This window comes from Hyaena hyaena, unplaced genomic scaffold, assembly GCF_003009895.1.
Source record: "Hyaena hyaena isolate Hyena2069 unplaced genomic scaffold, ASM300989v1 scaffold_186, whole genome shotgun sequence".
Taxonomy (NCBI): Eukaryota; Metazoa; Chordata; class Mammalia; order Carnivora; family Hyaenidae; genus Hyaena; species Hyaena hyaena.
The window spans coordinates 826,721-836,889 of NW_024080818.1; the positions used below are offsets into that span (position 1 = coordinate 826,721).

The 10,169-nt window shown below is 40.4% G+C and overlaps 1 long non-coding RNA gene across 2 annotated transcripts in view; it reads right to left on the minus strand.

Moving 5' to 3' along the window:
• LOC120237612 overlaps positions 1-10,139 on the minus strand; it is a 13,336-nt gene extending 3,197 nt beyond the window's left edge. The window contains exons 1-3 of one of the 2 annotated variants that reach the window (XR_005529995.1): positions 7,525-10,139; positions 2,858-3,073; positions 2,701-2,762 (exon numbers count right to left, since the gene is read on the minus strand). This is a non-coding gene — a long non-coding RNA (uncharacterized LOC120237612). The remainder of the gene's footprint in view (positions 1-2,700; positions 2,763-2,857; positions 3,074-7,524) is intronic. The other variant, XR_005529994.1, reaches the window with a different exon arrangement.
• Between the last annotated feature and the right edge of the window lie 30 nt (positions 10,140-10,169).

Below are 10,169 nucleotides of genomic sequence, written 5' to 3' on the forward strand. Positions count from 1 at the left end.
CCCCCCCCCCCCCCCCCCCCCCCCCCCCCCCACCATGGGCACAGAAGCCGGAAGGGAGGCCTCGCCAGGACTGAACCCTGATTGCACCTTGATTTTGGCCTTCTAGTTTTCATAACTGTAAGAATGCAAATTTCTACTTTTAAGCCACCTAGTCTCTGATATCTGGTTACAGCAGCCTGCGCCAGTACAGCCTCCAAGAGAAAGCTTAGACTACTGTATGCAGTTCCTGGTTATTCTCCTCTTACGGATCAAGGTCCTGCACTGCCTGCTGTCCAATTTTTGAATATAGTCATTTCACACATTTCATCTTTCCCTAGTTTATTCAGGAAGGTTCAGTCCCAACTAAATGAATTTCTGAGGAGAGAAAAAGATGGAGAGTCACAACCCCACCATGTGGGACACTTGAGAAATCTTCAGTCACCATGCACTATTCTCCAGGGAAAAAACAAGTACATTATGCCATTTTGACTGGGGTGGCAGTGAGGGTGCTATGTATCTCAGGCAGCCCAGCAAGAGTCCTAGAGAGATTTCAGATTTCATCAAGATAACGCTTCTGGTCCTGTTGATACTTGTATCGACATCGAGTTCTCATTCAGTCCAAGAGGATATAATCAGTTTACTTTCCATCATACAATTTTCCTTGGAATTACTAAGAAAAATGAACCCCCCAAGTGAATGTCTAGGCTCAGGGTCCTTCCTGAAATCCGTTGTCACAGGACATGGACTATAGATGCTAAGATTATATCCTGGGCTGGGCCACAGAGGGCAAGGACGAGGTCTCAGAAAAACAAGAAAGAACAATCACACTAAACCACTAGGCACTTTAATTACAGTGCATTTCATGCTCTCAGGGCAAGAAGGGAGGCTCCTTAGGCAATGAGCAGAAAATAGATACCGAGAGGAATGTAAATGATACCCAAGGGTTAAAAGCTATATCGTAAACAAGAAACTTCAGACTTAAAGGAGGAGAATTCTGAGGGAGTCTAGTTTCAGCATAACAAGGAACGCTAAAGCAAAAGAAAACTCTGGAATACAAAGGGGCTTTTGGAACCACAAAAGCTCACACTGATCTTTTCATTGAATACATTTCTGTATATATTTCCAAGGTCAAAGATGTCTAAAGAGATGCTAAGAGAATGTCAAAATGTTTTTGTTAGAGCCTCTGAATATTTCTTTTCCCTCCCCTGCCTCCCCTCCATTCCCACCCCTCTATCTGCACTACAGCCAGAATCCCTTTGGTTTTTTTTTATTTGTTTAAATTCAAGTTAGTTAACATACGGTGTAATATTGGTTTTAGGAGTTTGGTGCTTCATCTCTTACATAAAACACCCAGTGCTCTTCCCAACTGGTGCCCTCTTGTAATGCCCATCACCATTTAACCCATCCCTCCCCCCCTTCCTTCCAGCAACCCTCAGTTTGTTCTCTGTATTTAAGTCTCTTTATGGTTTGCCTCTGTTTCTATCTTCCCTCCCCTATGGTCATCTGTCTTGTTTCTTAAATTGCACATGAGTGAAATCATATTTGTCTTTCTGACTTATTTCTCTTAGCATAATACGCTCTAGTTCCATTCATGTTGTTGTAAATGGCAAGATTTCATTCTTTTTTATCGCTGAGTAATATTCATTGTGTGTGTGTGTGTGTGTGTGTGTGTGTGTGTATACACACATTTCTTTATCCATTCATCAGTCAATGGAAATTTGGGCTCTTTCCATAATTTGGCTATTGGTGACAGTGCTGCTATAAACATTGGGGTCCATGCGCCCCTTCGAACCAGCATTTTTGTATCCTTTGGATAAACACCTAGTAGTGCAATTGCTCGACTGTAGGGTAGTTCTACTTTTTTTTTTAATGTTTAGTTTTGAGAGAGAAAGAGACAGAGCAGAAGCAGGAGAGGGACAGAGAGAGAGGGAGACACAGAATCTGAAGCAGACTCCAGGCTCTGAACTGTTAGCACAGAACCAATGTGGGGCTTGAACTCGCCAACAGTAAGATCATGACCTGTGCCAAAGTTGGTCACTTAACTGACTGAGCCACCCAGGCACCCGGGTTGTTCATTTTTGTTTTCCAGAGTGGCTGCACCAGTTTGTGGAGAAAGAGAAATACTTTTGCACTGTTGGTGGGAATACAGCCAGACTCCCTTCTTAAAACCCAGATCTGCTCATCCCCACAAAAACCTTCTGTGGCTATCATCCAGAGAATACCACCCAACTCCTCAGCTCTTAATGCCCTCAATCATCTTTCCCCAACCTACCTAATGTATCATACGTCCCTCATCCCCCGCCCCTCCCCCACATGCCGTGCCCCAGCCCCCTTTCCCTACAGGAATTACCACAAAGACCCTGTGCCTCTGTGCTTTCTGATCTCTAAAATGCTGTTCCTTCTGTGCCTTCCCTCCTCACACCCATTTACTGAAAATTCTATCTTCAAGGATTTAAATCCAATGTCCCATCCCTCTCTGCTCCCGAGCCCTTTTGTGAGGCTTCTTATTGGGATTTAACATGCTTTGCAGTGTTTAACATTTTTGTGTGGCTGCCTCTCCTGCTCTAAGCTCCCTGAATGCAGAAACTGTGTTACACATCTTCACAACTTTTCTCTTCCATGTTACCAAACACAAAGAAACCCCTCCAAAAAAAGCTTTTAAGAAACGAAATGGAAATGTTATTCTGAAGTCGGAAAATTCCAAGAATAGGATTGACTTACAAGTGTGGACTTGCTTGGCTCTCAGTGCAGATTCCAAAGCTACTTCCCCCGCCTCAGTCAGCCTAAGGAAAGGTAGAAGCCCAGATGATTAAAGTACATTTTAATTGTTGGAAAACAGTTCTGGACTCCAGTGGTCTGTAATGCTATCACTTCTTACCATCCAGCTCATTAATACAAATGCTTGGTGGCGGGGGACTACCCCCAAAGTCAGTCTCCCCCTCCCTTAGGTTATGTATTTCAAAGCTTCACTTTCTCACACACATTCCAAGGAAACAGGAACTTCCATAGGAAACACTGAAGCCTTTCTGTACTCCCTTCTGTCCTCTGGGGTGGCCCACTACCGACAAGAAGCAAAGTTCTGGGACATTTTTCCCTATTCAAAAAGAAAAAGGATTTAATAAGAGCAATTTCTCTTTATTGGCTTGTTACATTTGACAGTCCTTCCCACAAAAATGTTTATCACCTTCAATTTAGCCTCTATGTCATGTCATTATTGGAATGAAAGTCTTCCTCTGTTAAGGTATTTTTAAACAAATACAGAACTTCTCAAAGAGGCAAAGGGATGTTTTGAGAGCACACTAGGCCTCTCGGACAACAAAGCCCTTTCAGGCTTGGTTAGAAAAGAAGCGCTGCCCTCCCCCACCCCAAGGGGCAGGCAGGCTAGGGCGCCTCCCCTCCCAGGTCCCAGCTGGAGGCGGTGGTTGTGAGGCTCCATTCCGGGACCCCGAGAGGCCACTTTGCACGTGCAGGTGTCACTCTGCACAAGCAGATGTCCGAGCATGTGTCTCCAGACTAGTCTCTGTTGCTCAGTCCTTTTCTTCCTCTTTCCCAGCACCCTCGTCCCACTCTCCTAACTGTACCCCAGAGTTCCCAACACTGGCCCTACTGACATTTTGGACCAGATTATTTGTTGTGGTGGGAAGCAGTATAGGACGCGGTAGGTTATTCTGCGGCATCTCTGGCTCTGCTCACGGCTGCCAGGAGCAACGCACCCCTGCCTCCCAGTCGTGACAATCAGAAGTACCTCATCACCAACGTCCCCTAGAGAATAAAGCTCCCACAGTTGAGAGCCACTGCCTTGAAACCCATTCATTCATCCACCCACTCATTCACAGGCAACATTCGTTGGGCTACCATTTTTGCCTCCCTCAAGGTTTTGAGAGGCTTTTTTTTCAGCATGTTTGTCAGGATTTTACTCTGTACGCATTTCCTTAGCTGTTTGGTATGGTAAACTCTCAACATTTTATAACTCAGAGTTGTGCTTCTCATCATCTTTCCACGTGCATCTTCTGGGAAGAAATTTCCTGGAACACATTCCTTCAGTCATAAGGTAGTTCTTAAGTGTGGTGTTTTACTACAGACGATACAGAAAGTTTATAGAAGTTTTAAGGAATCGAGCCTACGATGTAGCTTACTTTGTTTCCTAGGAGGATGTGTACACACAAGGGCACTCCCCCGAGAGAAAGAAGGTGGCATGGAGAAGTTACACACAGCCTCAGGAGAAACAGAATTTTTTGAGAATATGAATTTCACTTGAAGCTTTAGGAAGTTAAAAATGAAGTTTTATGTTAAAACCAACATGAACAATTTGGAAGGAAATGAAATTTTTCACATGGATTGTAAACTAAAAGATGTCAACAAAATTGTTTTGCAATGGGTCACATTGAGCCCCGTCCCAGGCAGACCTGTTCTTCCGCAAGAGCACGGAGAAACCCTAGTTTCATGGAATGAAGCATCTTTCCTGCACTAAAAATCCAAGCACTTGAAGGGAACATAGCATGCAAACTCCAGCTCAGAGGTAGGCGTGGTGTTTAAAAAAAATTTTTTTTTAATGTTTTATTTATTTCTAGGAGAGAGAGAGAGAGAGAGAGAGAGAGAGACAGCGTGAGCAGGGGAGGGTCAGAGAGAGAGGGAGTCACAGACTCTGAAACAGGCTCCAGGCTCTGAGCTGGCAGTCAGCACACAGCCCGACGCGGGGCTCGAACCCACAAACCATGAGATCATGACCTGAGCGAAAGTCAGACGCTTAACCGACTAAGCCACCCGGGTGCCCTGAGGCGTGGTGTTTTTAAACTCATCTCATGGATGAGGTAACCTCCTTGCCTAGGATGTGTACATGGAAATCTCTCCATACCCTTTGCAATTATCACATGAGCAGTGAAGACGGTAAGTGGTCAGAAAAACTGCCATTCATAAATCCACTTTTAGGGAAGGGTCTTTCCAGGCGGGTAAACAGGCTGAATCAACCTGTGGCTTGCATTTGCTTGTGTGAGGATAAGAATTTGTCATATAGACTTGCCCTTCCTCCTGGGGTCTCCTGTACTCTGCCTTTTTTTTTTTTTTTTCCTTTCTTGGGGGGTGGGATCAGTTGATTTGAAAAATTCCAGTCCATCCTAACTAAAGTAAAAGTAACTATACAGTTGTGAAGTAAAATGGAGATTAAATTTTGAAGTTTGCTTTGTTACTGTCTCTTCTCCTCTGACCTGGAACAATTTCTAATGAAGCCCTCTTTGATTTTACTCCTCCTTCCCCAAGCCTCACCAAGGATAGAGCTGGGGGGGGGGGGGGAGTTCCTTTTCTGTCTGTTGTAGCATTAAACAAGCTGAGGAACCATGGCCAAGATACTTAACCTCTCTTGATCTTCCTTTGAAGTACTGACGTAGATCTGAAAATCTTTCACAACACCATGTTTCCATATATCTGTACGTTACAGAATTTTACTGGGAGAATCAACAAGAGGTAACCTATTGTTTAAACATTTTAATACTTTATAGCGTCTCATTTCTAAATTCTATGAGCTAGTAAGAATGAAATCCAGCAGATTTTCATATACTTAGAAAAAGAATAAGGGAAAATGTCATCAGCATACTCACTTGCAACCAGGTGTGCCCTTAGCAACTTGGGAGTAACAATAAACAAAGGAGCAGAAGTTGTGTTTTTCTCTGGTAAGAGTTGCTAGTACACAAAGTAAATGAGCATTGCCAGTGGCCTGAGGGAATACGGGAGCGCCCTGCTGCTCTGCTGCTCAAGGCTCTAATACCTGTATTAAGCAAGCCTTGGGGCCCAATGCTGGCTCTACCCATTCCAGATTAACTCCCAACCAGCTAAGCACTTCATCTGAGCAGCTTATAACTACAAAGCCATAAACTCATTTTAAGCAATCATAAGCCTGAATAGGAAGGAGGCTGAGTGGAGGGAGAAAGGTCACTAATTAGAGGAAAGGACAGGTTAACAGGAGACAGTATTTTTAGAGTGGCTATCAAAACTCAAAGATAGGAATGTGACCCAAGCTGCACCAGAGCAGTTTCTGAGCCTCCATCCGTGCTCTCATCCCTCCCTCATCCTTCCCAACCCCGCGAAATCTTCTCCCCAGTTCTGATGAAGGCTCATGGAGAAATGAGACCAACTTAGATTGAGAGTTCTGATAATCACACTTGAATCCCTGAGGCCAACTCTACACTGGAGTTCTCAGTTACAGTGAACCAATAAATCCTTTGCTCTGGTGGGTTTAGTTCAGATTGGATTTACTCGTGGTTTTAAGAGTTCTAGTCTGATTACTACAATAACACGAAAAGTATACATTTCCCCTACTCAGAAAAATAAGAATTTAAATAAATTTTTTTCATGTAAAAAATGAAAATCAGTTGTTACTATTAAATATAAGCCTAATGCAGGGATGTTGCCTGTTTTGTGCTAAGAAAATCTAGCAATTAAAATCAATTATAGACTCAAAGATTTACCATTTCCTTTTAAAACATCCATCTAAAAAGTAAAAAAAAATTTTTTTTAATATTTATTTTTGAGACAGAGCATAAGCAGGGAAGGGCAGGCGCACACGCACACACACACGCACACACGCACACGCACACACACACACACACACACACACACACAATCTGAGGCAGGCTCCAGGCTCTGAGCTGTTAGCACAGAGCCCAACTAGAGACTTGAACTCACTAACTGCAGGATCACGACCTGAGCTGAAGATGGATGCTTAACCAACTGAGCCAGCCAGGTGCCCCTAAAAAGTTTTAAAATACGAACCCAACAAGGGATAACTACACAAATATGCTGCATCAATAAAAACGATTACTTGGGACAATTAAGTCCTCAATGTTTTTTAGAAACATAATCTCCCTCTCCTCACATTCTGTTTCCTCTATGAGTTCCCATTTTACTGAGTTCTTACTGAGTCATTCCAAAAATGTGAAGCAAATGGACACCATTTTCTTCTGTTCCATGAGGTACACTTTCTTCCAGGCTGAGTCTGAAGTCTTTTGCATCTGATCTATGGTGCAGTGCTCCTCAGTGTGGACCACAGACTGACAGCACCAGCATTATGAGGAAGCTTATCTCAAATGCAAATTATTGGGTCCCATCTCAGAACAACTGAATCAGAATCCCAATAGATAGAATCTAGGAATTTGCCCCAATGACTCTTAGGCACACAAAAAGTTTTAAAACTAAGGTTGCAGTATGTTTACATTGTTATCACGTTCCTTTTTATTTTGCTCAAGCTTAACACGGGCAACAGAAAACATTCTAAAAGCTTTGATAGAGAGTAGCGACTTAACACTCTTTCCACTCTATCCGAGACCAGTTTATATTTTTCTTCAAGATACAGTTCGGAACTGAGTCTGTATCTATTTGCTTTTCTGAAGCCTAGGGAAAAAGAGCCAAGGACGGTGGAACGGAAAGGCTCACCAGGATTTTTAAAAAATACCTGAACTTTGTTTCCTCTTGTGAGATCGTTAAATTGTCTCTATCAGTCAAGAGGAAGGTCCTCATATTATTTTTCTCCAGATTTGGGAATGTAAGTATTACCTTCTCAGGAATTCTGGAGGTTGGGGGTAATGATGGACAGTGATGTAAACTGCTGCTCTCTGCTCCGACCCAGCACAGATTATACCACAGATGCGTTGTTAGTTCAGCAACACTGAAACGCAAGTGGACCAGAAGGCTTGAGAAGCAGTTTAAAGTCCAAGAGCAGTAAGACGTGAGTGCCAGACAGAGAGGGAGTAGGTGAAGTGTTATTAGCACTGGTTGGGTTAAAAAGGCATTAGAAAGAGAACATACTTTTTGATAATCAACAATTTTTATGAAATAACATTTCCTAAATACAGTCGTCATGTGAAGTGCCCTAGCATAGATTTAATTCCACAAAAGAGTGGTTCCTTTCACATCGGCTCAATGGAAGTTTATTTTCACAATGCTATCGTACGTAGTAAGCCACTAAACTTTAGAATCCCTTCTGTTTTTCTCAAGCGATTTTTTTTTAAAGCCTTAGTATTAAATATCATCAAATCATGCTTTAAAAACCTGCAGGCTAGCTTTAAAATCTGAATTACTTAAAATTATGACAATGATAAAATCCCAACCAATCAAGGTCCCAAACTAGTAACATTCAAAATAAGAAAGAATCATCATTGGAGTCTGTTATGTTTCGGTAATGGTCAAGGCTGACCAGCTGCTGTCATTAATAGTAATGCCATAAAAATGTATTTATATTCTGAAGCATGTGTTTTGTATATCTTGATACTGAGGTATAAAGCCATGTTTTGTCAACATTTTTTTATTAATCTAACAAGTAATTTCATCCACAACAGCAACTGTGGTAAAAACTGCAATAACATTAGCCAAGCTGCTGTGACGTTCTATGGTCTTCTAATTAACACGGTACATAAACATTTATGAACAACACAGCCACACCAATTTGTAAGCAACTAATAAATTCAGAAATGTTAGAAATATAATAAACTAATTCTAATTACTTTCTTTTTAACTTTCCTTTTCCTTATTGTTTTCAATATTCATGCTTCCCGCTAATTTTTTCACTAGACTATTAAATCCGAGATTTAAATAAGGTCAAAGATAAAACAATATTGAGATGAGTGTCAACAAAACAAGACACTGAGTTTTATCAGTGTCTAAGCCACTTAAAGCTATTCTCCAAAAGACAAGTTATTCACTTAAGACAAACATGAAAATATTAAAGTTAAAGTTTAATCTTAGGTTCTTCAAGGTTGACCTGTCAGATACATGGGAATCCCAAGACTTGAGTTTGGAAGGTCTAAATGCCAAAAGGTTAACTTGTCACTAGTGGAATGGACATCAGCTGAACAAAGACAAACACAATGAGCACTGTGTCCACCTTGCAGAAGACAAGAAGTCTGGGCTAGTACAAATTCAGCTAACAAGGTTTTAAGCCCTAGGCAAAGATAAAATATTATACCTGAAAAATAACCTCTTAGTAACTTCCAGCTTAAATTGTATTGACTCTTGCCATTATAGGAACTTAGGTTAATAGTTCTGCAGTCTTAATTAAAAGGATAAGCCATTAAATCAATTTCCTGAAGTGAATTATCAGAATAACTTCCCATTAGCTAGAGATTACAGTATGTTCCACCTTGAGGCTGTAAAATCATGAGGATTACCAGACATTAGTTCAACAAATATTCAGTGATAAATGAAGTATCAGGTTGTGCTAAGTGTTTGGTAGACCAAATGAATTATCTCATAATTTTTCCTCAAATCACTTTATTTCTAGTAACAAATTGAGACCTACCATTCCTATTCCCATATGGAAGCTAAAATATGTTAAGACCATTGCTATAGGACTATTTTTCTACATTATGATACTATCTCTGCTAAATTACTCTTATAGACTATCAGTTTAAGTTTTTTGTTTAAAAAAAACTCTTTTTAGAACTCTGGAAAGTTATGAAATTCACTGAATAAAAAACTTCAATTTTGTTCCTTAAATATAATAAAATTCTGATATATGATGGTAAACAAGTTAAATTATTGGGCAAGTAATCTCCAATCACCTAAAATTAATGTCGTAAAGAGGTTCAACTGAACATTGAAATGAGTGAGTTTCAATTATCCTAAAAATGATAAATGACTTATTATTTGCGTGTGAATCTAAAGCGTGTTCCTTATGAAATAACAAAAATTGAGGAAGACAATTTTAAATATAAGGTTAATAGGTACGCTGGGCAATAAATTCAAACTTTTTATTTAACTTACATCTGCTTAGTTTTTTTATTGAGTTAAGTATAAAGGCCCAGTTAATCAACTCATTAGATTGGTCAAGGCAAGACACTTGAACTACATAACAGTATTTAAAAAGCAGTTGGTCTTTTTGTAATTCTCTGATAATCACACACACACACACGCACATACACACAAATTGGTAGAGTACTCTAGATATAGGATTTCCCCCCATAATCTCATATAATGCACTGTTCACAATCTGCAGTGTTCTGAAAACTATATAAATTGGACTGACCAAATTAAAGATGCCTGATAAACTCTTATAAAGTTTTGGGGAAACTTCGGCTATATTCCCAAAAAGATCGATTTTTAAACTATAAAAAAGGAAAATTCATATAAAATCACAACAGATTTAACAGACATCTTTGAAAAAAAAAGTCAAATTGTAACTCAATTTTCTACTTTTCCAAATA